Consider the following 13,358-nt stretch of genomic DNA (forward strand, 5'->3'; position numbering starts at 1 on the left):
CCAATCAGGATCAGACCCTTGCAGTGTTTTTAAACTAAAATAACAACAGCATTCCTGGGTCACCCCAAGGGACACAGTAATGTTTAGTAGTGCCCATAGTTTATTGATGGTCTCTAGCAGAGAATTTCTAACATGATGGAAAAGCTACAATTGTCAGGGTTTTAGTTAAGCTTTTATTTTTTTTAATACTCAAAGATGTCACAATCTATGGGGCTTTCCGCACCGGGATCTTTGTAGCAAATTGGTTGCTGAATGAAAAATCGCCATTTAAAATAGTGGAATTCGTCGTTATGCATACCTGCCTTTGTAGTGGAATCCAGTTGCGTTTTGTAGCGTTTCCCACAGGCTTCCGGTCTCGGCAAAAATCGCTAGAAAGGAAGCGCTCTTGCCAAGCTCGTCCCGCCCCTGGCCATCAAGCAGCCAATGGGCAGCCGTTAGCATGCTCCCAAACAGCCCCTTTCCCTTTAAGAAAGTTTAAAAAAAAAAACACACCCATTGCAACGAATCTGTGTTGATTCGTTGAAACGGAGAGACCCATCCAGCTGCCCGGTGTGTTTGAGCTGTCGTTTGATCGTTGCCACGCTCCCTCCGAGTGAAAAAAAAAAATCCCCCCCCCTCTCACGGGCCCGATTTTCGTGTAAAAAATAAATGGAAAATACATCAGCAAACGGGCTTCTCTGTTGTTTGTGTCCAAAGTGTTGTTTGTGCTTAGTGACTCTGGGGAGGGACTGAAGCCGGGGAAGCCTCTAAACAGAAAGAGGCTCGCTGGTGCGTTTATCCCCGCTCGCTCAGAGAAAAAAAAAATGGCAATCGCTTCACCGGAAGATCAGAGGAGAGAGCCAGGGGGAGGGACTTTGTAGAAACCGCAACAATGTTAACGCACAGGTCTTTTTCGCTAGTGTTGCAGATTGGTTGCAGGAGTGTATCGCTTTCCGGAGGGTGAATCCACTTTTGGGGATTTCCCTGAAAGCGCTACAAGGAAGCACTTTTTGCGGATCGGTTTCAGGTGTGTGGCAGATTGTCAACGACGTTGTGCATAATGGCAAATCAATAGTGTTTTCAATTGGCAACCATTGTGCGATTTTGAAGGCGTGCGAAAAGCCCCTATGTCTAAATTATCCTGCTTGCCTTTGTGCACTATTTACCACATTCATTTCATTCTAAGGATTTCTGGCATGCAGTTTGTGTAAAATGTGATTTTTTAAAAATCTTGAGGGGATGCAAACACCATTTGCATGACATGCACACTCAGCCTTGGTTCTGAAACATTTTAATGAGTCACTGTGGGGCTGTATTAATGTTTTCATCTCTTATGTTATATGCAAAGCCATGGACTCTGTCCTTCAAATTCCCTGCTGTATAAAATGTAGCACATGTTTGGCAGTAATTATACTTTGTACACTGGAGAAGAAACAGTAGTTTGAGAAACACCAAGAGTATTGTACTGCTTGAAGAGTTTCTTCAGAGTGCACAACAATAAAAAGCACATGATGAGATCTGGAGAAATTAGTATTCTTCAGGGCCTGTATCAGAGGATGACACACTAAAGACACTGGAAGGGCTCGGTATCTATAAAGGGGCTGTAATGAGTTCAGAGAACCCCATATGATCACAAAAAGTGAACTGCTGTATCAGCCCAGTGGTCCATCTAGCCCACCTGCTTCATTCAGTGACCAACAACCTGTGTGAAGGGTCAACAAATAGGGTATAGAAGTCCAGGCTTCCCCCCATGCAGTCTTCGAGCACTAGTATTAAGAGGTTTACTGCCTCTGGGCAGTAAAAAATGGTTAGTCACCATTTCTTGCAGCCACTGATAGACTTATCCTCCAAGAATCTGTACAATCTCCCTTTAAAACCACTTATGACTGGGGTCACCACTACCTCTCAACGAGATCTGAACACAATGGAAAAATGGGCAAATGAGAACAAGATGCAATTTAATAAAGAGAAGTGTAAAGTTCTGCATCTGGGTCAGAAAAATGAAAAGCGTGCCTACTGGATGGGGGATACGCTTCTAGGTAACACTGTGTGTGAACGAGACCTTGGGGGTACTTGTGGATTATAAGCTAAACATGAGCAGGTAGTGTGATGCAGCGGTAAAAAAGGCGAATGCCATTTTGGGCTGTATCAACTGGGGCATCACATCAAAATCACAAGATGTCATAGTCCCATTGTATACGGCACTGGTCAGACCACACCTGGAGTACTGTGTGCAGTTCTGGAGGCTTCACTTCAAGAAGGACGTAGATAAAATTGAAAGGGTACAGAGGAGAGCAATGAGGATGATCTGGGGCCAAGGGACCAAGCCCTATGAAGATAGGTTGAGGGACTTGGGAATGTTCAGCCTGGAGAAAAGGAGGTTGAGAGGGAACATGATAGCCCTCTTTAAGTATTTGAAAGGTTGTCATTTGGAGGAGGGCGGGATGCTGTCTCCGTTGGTTGCAGAGGAGAGGACATGCAGTAATGGGTTTAAACTACAAGTACAACGATATAGGCTAGATATCAGGAAAAAAATTTTCACAGTCAGAGTAGTTCAGCAGTGGAATAGGAGGTGCCTAAGGAGGTGGTGAACTCCCCCTCACTGGCAGTCTTCAAGCAAAGGTTGGATACACACTTTTCTTGGGTGCTTTAGGATGCTCTGGGCTGATACTGCATTGAGCAGGGGGTTGGACTAGATGGCCTGTATGGCCCCTTCCAACTCTATGATTCTATGATTCTACATCCTCTACCAGGGAATTTCACAATTTAATTGCTTGTGGGGGGGGGGGGAGCCAGCTTGGTGTAGTAGTTAGGGGCCCCGACTTCTAGTCCAGCAAGCTGGGTTTGATTCCGCGCTCCCCCACATGCAGCCAGCTGGGTGACCTTGGGCTCGCCACAGCCCTGATAAAGCTGTTCTTATCAAGCAGTAATATCAGGGCTCTCTCAGCCTCACTACCTCACAGGGTGTTTGTTGTGGGGAGAGGAAAGGGAAGGCAATTGTAAGCCACTTTGACCGATTATGTATGGGGTGGAACACCTGAGATGGCAGTGACAAGGCTTCAGGGAAAATCCCCGATTTTGCCAGACATCGCCGCCATCCTGGGTGCCACTAAGCCCTGGCCTGACCCAGGCCCCCGGAAGGCCCGCGTTAAGGAAACACGGAGTCTTCCGCATTCCTGGGGCTGCCGTGGGTGCTGGCAAGGGCAAAGTAAAAATAGCCTAGTGCATAATCGGAGGAACCAGGCCTTTCACAAGTCTGCCACAGGGCTGGCAAGGGCTAGGTCTCTACAGTGTCCCTGCAAGGACGCCTCTACAACATCCCTTCAGGGATGCCTCTCATCCTGCCAGCTCTGTGGAGCTGACAGGGGCATCCCCCCACCCCCACCATGGTGGGAGAGCAGCATGCTGCTCCAAGCTATCTTGCGGTGGGGCTTCATGCCCCCACTTCCCCCCCCCCACCGCTGCCATCACTGTGCAGTGCTCCCGCCGCTTCCGGCCCTGCGTTGCATGTGTGGGGGCCATTGCAGCAAGGTGGCCCACATAAATAGGGGAGCTCCTCCCCCATGAACCCACGTAGAACAGCGGGACTTTTTGCATAATAGGTCTTTGAGACTCTTTTGGATAGAGAAAAGCAGAATATAAGAACTAACTTTTCTTCTTGTTGTTAGCTAAATAAATGTTTATTAATTCATTTATTATTAAATTTATAACCTGCCCCTATCAGCCCTGCCACCTTGGGGTAGTTCACAATATATAAATACAAATAACAGTTACAATTCAAACAGTTAAAAATAGCCAAACACTTGGAGACATGACGGTTTCAATTTCTACCTTAGAAATGAACGTGGGGAGCTGTCTGACTTGCCGCTGGGGGAGGCCCTTAAGTTGTCATGTCCTGGCTTTGGCCATGGTTAGGTGGATCCATTCTCACTACTATGCTCAAAAAAGTCTGAAGCCTTCCTCCAGCCTAAGGAATCTTTCTGCCACGGAAGTGGCTGTTCTACTGAAGGACAAATCACTTATGCTGGGGGAAGGCTGCAAACACTGCTGAACAGAGTAGTTGGATCCATCCCCTTTTTCTAAAATGAAAAGCCCAAGACTCTTTAGCCTTTCCTCCGCTTGATTGCAATCTTCTGCACTTTTCCTATATATGCAATGTCTTTTTGTTTTTAGGTATAGCAACAGGAAATGTAACACAGTACTCCAAATGAGGCCGCACCATAGCTCCAGGGCATTACAATATTAGCTGTTTTATTTTCAGTCCCTTTCATAGCATTCCCAGCACAGAGCTTGCCTTTTTTCACTACTGCCTCATGCTAAGTAAAAAATGGGGTCTGCCAGTTCAGAACCCATCAGCATGCTTTTTAAAATAGTATTTTTTGCTCCAGTTTGCATCACCTTGCTCTCATTTACATGGAACTTCATTTGCTATGTTGTTGACCATTCACCTATGTAGAGATCCTAATGGAGCTGTTCACAATTTGCCTTCTTTTTTACCCTCTTGAATAATTTGCTGTCACCCAGACACCTGGCCACTACATGATTCACTCCCAATTCCAGATCGTTTATGAACATTCCTTGTGAGTCCCTTCTGCTCACTTCCCTCCATTATAAGAACTGTCCATTTATTCCTGCTCTGCTGCCTGTCATTTAATCTTTAATTCTTACCCCATGATGACTAAGTTTAGTCTTGTGAGGGCCCTTGAGAAAAGCCTGTTGGAAGCCCAAGTACATAATTGTCTACCAAATCCTCCTTATCCACATGTTGGTTAATCTTTTCAAAGAATTCTAGCAGGTTGGCGTGACAGGATTTCACTTTGCAGAGGTAAATCTTGAGACTGCAGAACCATCTGTTGTGGCTCTGTTGCTCCAGTAATAACTGCTAACAAACAGCAAAGGCATTACAAGCTATGTTTTAAAAATCTGGAAATCACTCATCCCTTGTACTTTTCAGAAGCCCAGTCAGCTACAGCTTTTAGACTATATTGCGGAACTTGGGTGAGAGCAAACTGAACAGTAAGGCCCAAGGTTGGTCTAATACATGGGGGGGGGGGCAAAAGGGAGGACTTAGGGCCATTCTGCACAAGGACCAATTTTGCTGAATGTTTGCAGTATGCAGAAACGCTATATTTAATAGTGAAATTTCATCATTCCGCATACCTTTAATTCTAGTGGAATATTGAAGTCCCAGTAGTGTTGTATTCATTCCCCACATGTTTCCGGTCTTGCTGGAATCACAACAAAGGAAGCAATATTTTTCCACACTTCTTCCCGCCCCTGGCCGTCAAACCAACAGAACAGCCAATGAACTGTTGTGTTCGTGCTCCCAAAAAGCCCCTTTCCCTTTAAAAATTGTTTTTTAAAAACCCAAGCACACCAGTTGCAACGGATATTTATTCATTCATTGTCTCAGAAAGACCTTTTTTGCTGGCGTAGGAGCTGGTTCTTAATCGTTTCCACGCTCTTCAAGTAACCCCCCCCCCACCCTCGATGGGCACGATCTGTGGTCGAAATTACAGGCTGTGTCGAACAGGGGGCTGTATTGTGCTTGGAGAAACTTTAAAGACACTTGCAGTAGGAAGCTTTGTTTTACTGTTAAGCATTTCTGTGGAGGGACTTTAGCCGGAAAAGCCTCGCTTGTTTGTTGCTTTCGCCGGTCTAAGGGAAAAAAGTGGCGATCGCGTCTCTGGAAGCTTGGGGGTGAGAGCGAGGGAGGGACATTCTTTCTACTGCTACATTGAGAAGGCACATGGCTTTTTTGGATGTGTTGCAGGTTGTTCTCAAGAGTCTGGCGGGTTTTTTACGGGGAATCCACTTTTCTGGATTTCCCGAAAAGTGCTACAAGGAAGCAATTTTTGTGGGAATGTTGCAGGAGCGTAGCAGATTGTGTACGATGTCATGAGGAACATTGAATTAATAGCATTTACCAAAGGTAAGACTTCTGCTACATTTAAGTCAGGCGGAATGGACCATATTGTTCATCAGTGTTGGGGCTCTCCAAAGGCTGGATCTGACCTTGAGTGTGCCAAAGTTATATTTTTGCAGATAAAGGGCACAGTTGTGAATATATTTCAGCTCATCAACCAGAATACTATTATTATAGGAGATAAACCAACCAGCTATTAGCAACACCAGAAGAGGATGAAGGATGTTTATGGGAAATTGAGACCAGATACAACCAGAACAGATTGCTTTGTTAATGGCTTGGAACTCTTCTGGAGGTTTCCTAGAATTAGAAGAGTTGGTTTTTTTACCCTGCTTTTCACTACTTGAAGGAGTCTCCAAGTGACCTACAATGGCCTTCCCTTCCTTACCCCACATCAGACACATCAGCCCTGTTAAACAGGGCTGTGTTTTAGCCCCACATCTATTCAACCTACATGTATCTGACCTGGCCGAAAATTTCACAGGAATCTGTTGCCATGCTCCAATGCTGGGAAGCTCTCCGGTCCCCCTCCTCTTGTACACGGATGATGCGGTCCTCCTCTCTTGTACCAGGTAAAGGTAAAGGTATCCCCTGTGCAAGCACCGAGTCATGTCTGACCCTTGGGGTGATGCCCTCTAGCGTTTTCATGGCAGACTCAATACGGGGTGGTTTGCCAGTGCCTTCCCCAGTCATTACCGTTTACCCCCCAGCAAGCTGGGTACTCATTTTACCGACCTCGGAAGGATGGAAGGCTGAGTCAACCTTGAGCCGGCTGCTGGGATCGAACTCCCAGCCTCATGGGCAAAGCTTTCAGACGGCTGCCTTACCACTCTGCGCCACAAGAGGCTCTTCTCTTGTACCAAGGTTGGCCTAAAAACTCTTCTCCAAGTCTTCTCAAACTACTGCAATCAAAATCAACTCCAGATCAACTTCACCAAATCTAAAATAGTTGTATTTTCTAAATCCAGGAAGCTCACCAAGTGGAAAATAAATGAACATTCCATCGAGCAAGTGCACCACTTTAAATATTTAGGAGTCCATTTTCACCACTCTCTGAAATGGGCCTTACATTGGAATCAAATATCAACCTGCACAAATTTCAAGGCAAATGCAATAGCGAGATTCTATTTTACTAAGGGAGATCAAAACCTCCCTGCCGCTATTAAGATCTTTCAAACCATGCTGATTTCAAAACTCTTCTATGGCAAACCAGAATGGGGCATAGACCTCCCTGCAGGAGTAGAGAGGCTGCAATCTGCCTTCCTTCACCGTTTATTGGGCCTCCCCAAATGCATCTCTGCCCTCACAATATACTTGGAGACCAGCGTTACCCAACTGGCCATTCTAACCTGGCTCCGTATCTTTAAATATTGGCTACGCCTGAACTTTAGAGCCCAAGCTGGGAGTCTCGTCTACCTTATGCTGCCTGATAAGTTTATATCACCCTGGTTTGTGAAAATTAACAACAAACTAAAGTCTATAGGCCTGTCTATTGAGCTTTTAGGAAACCTTGAAGAGAACCAAGCTTACAATATCATCAGGCAACGAATCCTGGATATCGACTATCGCTGGAGCACGTAGAACATGCTCTTCCATCTTTTTTGAAATCTATCCCCCAGCAAGAAGGATCCTGGAGTATTTTACTTCTTTAAAATTGCCTTCCTTGAAGAGGTTTTTTAGGCTAGCAAGAACCTCCTACCAACAGCGGTGACTAAAGGTCGGTACGCTAAAATCCAATATACCGACAGACTCTGCTCATGTCCTGCAAAGAAACTCGAGTCAGTGGAACATGTTCTCCTCTTTTGTGAGCAACATAACCATCTCAGAGAATGTACATATTTCCTCTTGTGGGGGCGAGCAAGACTCACAGTCCTGCAACAATAGAGCACTTTCTCTTATCGGATCATAACCCTCCAATAACCGAAGGCATTGCAAAATTCCTCCATGGGATTCTCTCCAGGTGACCTGGGATCTGAACCACCTTGTCTTTTGTATAAATGTTTAACTATGATTATCTCAATAAATGTATTTGATTGAAATGTGCGAGTACTGCCATATGTGTTGCTTAACTAAATTTCTTCCCAGTATCTATCAGGCAATACTGCCCAATTTCAAACAGAGGAACACAACTCTAAACCCACTGAGACTCCAAAAGAGTGGTGTAACTGCTAAGCCTGTATTTACTATTTACTAGCACTGTTGTTAAAACATTAGCGTAGTCTCTTAAGTGGCCAAATGTAGAAGCCATCCTATTATATTCAGTGAAACTTACTCTCAGAAAAGTGCCTACACCTGCAGTCCTAAGAACAATTTCCTAGGACCAAGCTCCATTGGATAGACCTGGGTAGGATTCTCAGTAGACCTGCTTAGAAGTATTCTATAAAAAATAGAATACAGCTTTGGCATCTATATTGTAATTGTAAGCAGGTTCCTTTGATGTAGGAGTAGGAGATTTGTTTTAGTGGCATGATTCAGATCACAAATGCACAGTCCTTATAAAAACAAGCACATCTTTGACTGTTTCAAATTCAATTTCATGCAGGACGAGATTGCCTTGTCTTCAATTAGCATTCAATTGTGAAATGCCTATCATTCTGATTTATCATTTCAAGGTGGTAATTTTCATACTGCATCAGAGCTGATAACTCAGAACAATGCTCTTAGAAAATACTGTTGGCTGTTTTTTATTATTTTTGTTAAAAAGATGCATGCACTTTTGAAGAGGTATATTTATAGACATAATAGTTTTTAGCACTTTAATCTATGTGTATCCTGTTTTTTAAAGAACTATAATATTTAATTATTAAAGCTCATTCCTAATTGAATATACTTTACTATTGCTTGGTTATCTTAATATAATAGGGATTATTAGTAATAATAATTATTAGTAGTAATAATATAACAGGGATTATTAGTAGTAATAATTTATTACATATAAAATAAATTAATATTTGCTTGATATGCTTTGCCTAATGTTTCTAACATTTAGTTTTGTTTTCATAATTTCAGTTATGTAAAAGTAGAAATGTTTCAGACAGACAAAAATGCTTTAAATCAGCAGTCCACAACCATTTTCAGGTTGCAGACCACTGCCAAGGGGTGGAGGAAGAGGGCGACCCAAGGCCCTGTGTATGCACAGCAGCCCCGCGCAAATGTGCATGCGCAGACCTGCCGCACATGTCTGCTTGCGCCCGGAGGGGGTCGCAAACACGCACTCGTGGCAGTTTCATGTATGTGCACATGCATGGGGCTGCCACGCACGTGTGTTTGCATTCCCAGTGAGTGCGCAGACGAGCAGTCTGCGCATGTGTGTTTACGCCACCGGCATGCCGGCAGCCGTGCTTCCCTCTCCCCCCCTCCCACAGCAAGAAGCTTGCTGGGCTGCAAGCTAATCAGCCGCTTCAGCTGCCGATTTGCTCGTGGCCTGGCGAGCTTCTCGCTGCAGGGGGAGTGGGGAGAGGGAGCCGGGGCCCGGTGCTGAAGCTCTTGCAGCCTGACACTGGGCCACAGACTGGGGGTTGGGGACCACTGCTCTAAATTACATTAGATTTGTAAGTGAACTAATCACTGTGTTTCGTTACTTGCTGCTGTCCCTCCCCATATCTTCTTTTCTCTTGTTTTCTATTTGGAAGAACCAGGTTTGAATCCCCAAACTTCCATAGAAGCTGCTGAGTGATCTTGGGACAATCATGTAGTCTCAGCCTAGCCTACCTCACAGGATTGATGTGAAGATGGAATGGAGGGGAAGAGAATTATGTGAGCTGCCTTGGGTCAACACTGGGAAGAATGGTGGAGTATAAATGAAGTACATAAATATCTAGAATAATTTATTTAGGTAAGATATGAAATTTGAAATGTTCCTCACACTTAAAGGTCTCATCTTTCCTTCCACATGGAGGAGTTATCCAAATGATTCTGCTTGGACAGTCAATGGGACTCCATACACCAATCCCAGTGCCAACCCCTGTATCAGCAGTACCCACAGAAGCCAACTTCCACTTGCAGGTTTCCATTGCAGGATCAAGACATGAGTGTTTAGATATGCCCCATGGTAGTGGAAAATTGTATATATATGTGTGTTCACATCAAATCTCTCTTTGATGGGAGGTGGGAGGGAGATTTTAACTGTTTTATTGTTTTTTTATGCCAACTGTTGTGATCTGTCAGCTGTGCTGGGAATGGTGGGATATACTTATCCATAGTTCCTCTATATATTTGTGAAACAGCCTGGGGGTGGAACGTGTCTGGCTGTCCAAGATGGAATAGGGCAAATCAGGGTGCAACCAGCAAAGCTGGCTGCACCCTAATTGGCGCTGCCCCTGCAGTTCACACCCTCCATCCCTGAATTCTAGCATCTTTGCTCTCAGATGCACCTCAGTGCCTGGAGCCAGCAGCAGGTAAGGGGAGAGAGCCCTGAGCAAGGGTCATGGTGGAGGGCCTGCTAATGAGGGCCTCTTGGCCTGCTAGGCTGGGCCTGTTAACGAAGGCCTGTTTTCTGTTAGGCTGGGCCTGCTAATGAGAGCCTCCCAGCCTGCTAAGCAGGGCTTGCTAACAAGGGCCTTTTGGCCTGCTAGGCTGGGCCTGCTAACGATGGCCTCCCGACCTGTTGACTGCCTGCTAAGGAGCTCTGTCCCAGCCCTGCTAATGAGCTGGCCAGCCCCCACCCACCCCACTTGACCTGGCTGCGAGCTGTGGCCCAAAGCCACCTTAAGCTGCCTGGCCTGGGGCCAGGGGAGGGGACCCTTTCAAGGTCCGTTCTTAGGAACGGGCTTTGAAGCTAGTAAAAATAATAATAATAAAAATAATAATTTAGAGCATTTTAAAGCTTGGTTGCAGTACTCTAGTGCCATTTTTTTAAGGACTGCTCCATGCATCAGATGGTTCAGAGGGTGCTCTTACATTTCCATGTTTATGAAAGTGATAAGGAAAAAATGGATACACTGATAGAAAGAAAGCACTACCTGCTTTTGGGTTCCCATATCCTGGTAACAGGAAACATGCTTGGTATCAGTATCAATGCATCAGGGTCTTGTCTTGTTCATGGATCCTACCTTACTATGGAGTAAGACTATGCTATACGTCCGTGGGATGCCTCCTTTTGCTTGCAAATTAGGTTTCGGGTATGCGCTCAGGTGCCTGTTCTTAGGATCTCACAGCAGAGACAGGTGTATTCAGAACATCCATTTATTAGCAAGAAGATACAGGGGTGGGAGCACTGGGTTTCAGGACAAGAGAGCTCACAAACAAATCAAATTAACAAATAAAATTAAGAAGCCAGTACTTCACCTAATGAGACTATTACTACTACTACTACTACTACTACTACTACTACTACTACTACTACTACTACTATTATTATTATTATTATTATTATTATTATTAATTAGATTTATTTCCCACCACTCCCCGTAGGCTCGTGGTGGGTCACAATAGTCCTATCCCCAGTAAAATACCCATTAAAAGAACTAAACCAACACACATAAATATCTGAAGAGGGAACAAGATGCATATATTGTAATGGATATAAGAAATTATACTACACTGTGGACAGTGCTCACAGAGAGCTTGTGTGGTGTACTGGTTAGAATATTGGACTAGAATCTGGTGGACCCTAGTCAGAATCCCCACGGAAGCTTGCTGAGTGACCTTGGCTTTGTCAAACACACTCAATCTACTTCACAGGGTTGTTGTGAGGATAAACTGGAGGAGAGAATGATGTAAGGTGCTTTGGGTTCCCATTAAGAAGAAATGACAAATAGAGCTACCAAACTTTTTATTATTGGTAAGTAGCATCCGTGTGTATGTGTGTGTGTGTGTGTGTGTGTGTGTGTGTGTGTGTGGGAGGGGGGGTCAAATTGGGCTGTGGTACAGGTATTTTAACTCTTTCCCCTATGCTGTTTTTTTTACCTTAAAAGTCCCCATACAGCTACATTGGTCCTGCTGGGGGATAACATGCAAGTCATCAATGTCTTCCCTGTCTAGTTTGATCAAAGAGCAAACAGCATTTGAAGATGGAAAAATAGTATGGGATTAAGAGTTTAAACTCCTGTTTGACTGCACTGCAGCCCCATATATATTAGATGCTGCTGAAGGTATTTGCTAGTACAAACTGCTTGGCAGATCTGTTTGCATATAATATGGCATCCCATTTAGGTTGGCGAGAGTATTGACTTTCTTGTGTTTTATATTTTTTGTTATATGCCAGTTTTACTTGTTTCCCACACTGTGTCTGTTTCCTAATTTATAAGGGAGAAAGGCAGGCATATAAATGTTTTAAATCAACACATTTTCCAATATGGGCCACGGAGAAGGTCTGACATGAAGAATTTGTTTAGTCTTTCTGTGGCTGGATCCCATGTTCTGTCAGGAGGAAGCTCTGGTGGTACAGATCTTTCACACAATACTCTTCTGTCAGAACTCCCAAATAATCCTGGGTGTAAATTGCATGGAACTTTTATTCCAATCCCAGGTCGATTGAGTCCCTGCCCTCTACACAGAATACGATTTCCGTTTTGATTTGGGGCGATTTAAATTTTCCTTCTGCAGCAAGCAGGATTGATCCGGAGTGACCCTACCTTTATTGTGCAGTATCTTAGGGTGCTTTTAAACCTCAATATATATTTTTAATTCGCATTGTTTTGAATCTGGGCTCTCCTCCGTGGTAGAGAACCCATGATTGGCCACAGGTGGTCATGTGACAAACTTGCCTTAAAGGACAAGCCCCTAATAACTTCTGTCAGTCTTGGATTTTTTTTTCTGCCTTCTTCAATCCTCTTCCCCCCCCCCCTTCAAGAAAAGAAAGGATTTTTTCCTCCCTTCTCTGACTTCTTGGATTCTCTCCCCCCACTTCAAGAAAACAAAGTAAGAGTCTCCATTTGCCTCCCCCTCCTCTTCTGAGCCTCCCTAACCACGTGCAGAACACTTTCCTGTTTCAATGGGGAGGGGGGGGGAGAGGAAGACTCGAGTTCAAATCGATCTGAATTCAACAGGATTGACAGTGGAATAAACAAAGTAAGTGCAGACTCTGCCCTGGGAACTGATTTTCAGTCCATGGGACCTGCATTGACTAACTGCGATGTGTTTGTGGGGGTGGGAGGAGGTTGCAATGTAGGGGGAGGCAAAATTGCCTTTTCTGCTGTTTCTGTCAGTTGAACTATGCTGTTGAAAAACGGAGGAGAGGATAATTCAGACCCACTTCCTCTCCTCAGTGCAATGCTGTGACCCATATGGGTTCAAGCAGGTTCCGTTTCCCTTGAACTCAACCTCCACAGGGGCAGCTCCGCTGTCTCCCTTCAGTACTGGTATTTATGTTTGTCCTCTGAAGGTCATACCAACTTGGTCAATGTTTTAAAAGAAACTTGTGTTTTTCCTGTTCCTTTAGCTTTATCAAATCCCTTCTTTGCTTGATGTATCATCAACTTGCATTTATTTTCATGATCTTCTTTATTTTTCA

General features: G+C 44.5%; 1 protein-coding gene across 1 annotated transcript in view; it reads right to left on the bottom strand.

Moving 5' to 3' along the window:
• Positions 1-13,358, bottom strand: part of SYT9 (synaptotagmin 9) — a 159,729-nt gene that overhangs the window by 16,345 nt on the left and 130,026 nt on the right. The gene's annotated exons all lie outside the window — the stretch shown is intronic.

The sequence above is a fragment of the Paroedura picta genome, chromosome 2, assembly GCF_049243985.1.
Source record: "Paroedura picta isolate Pp20150507F chromosome 2, Ppicta_v3.0, whole genome shotgun sequence".
Taxonomy (NCBI): domain Eukaryota; kingdom Metazoa; phylum Chordata; class Lepidosauria; order Squamata; family Gekkonidae; genus Paroedura; species Paroedura picta.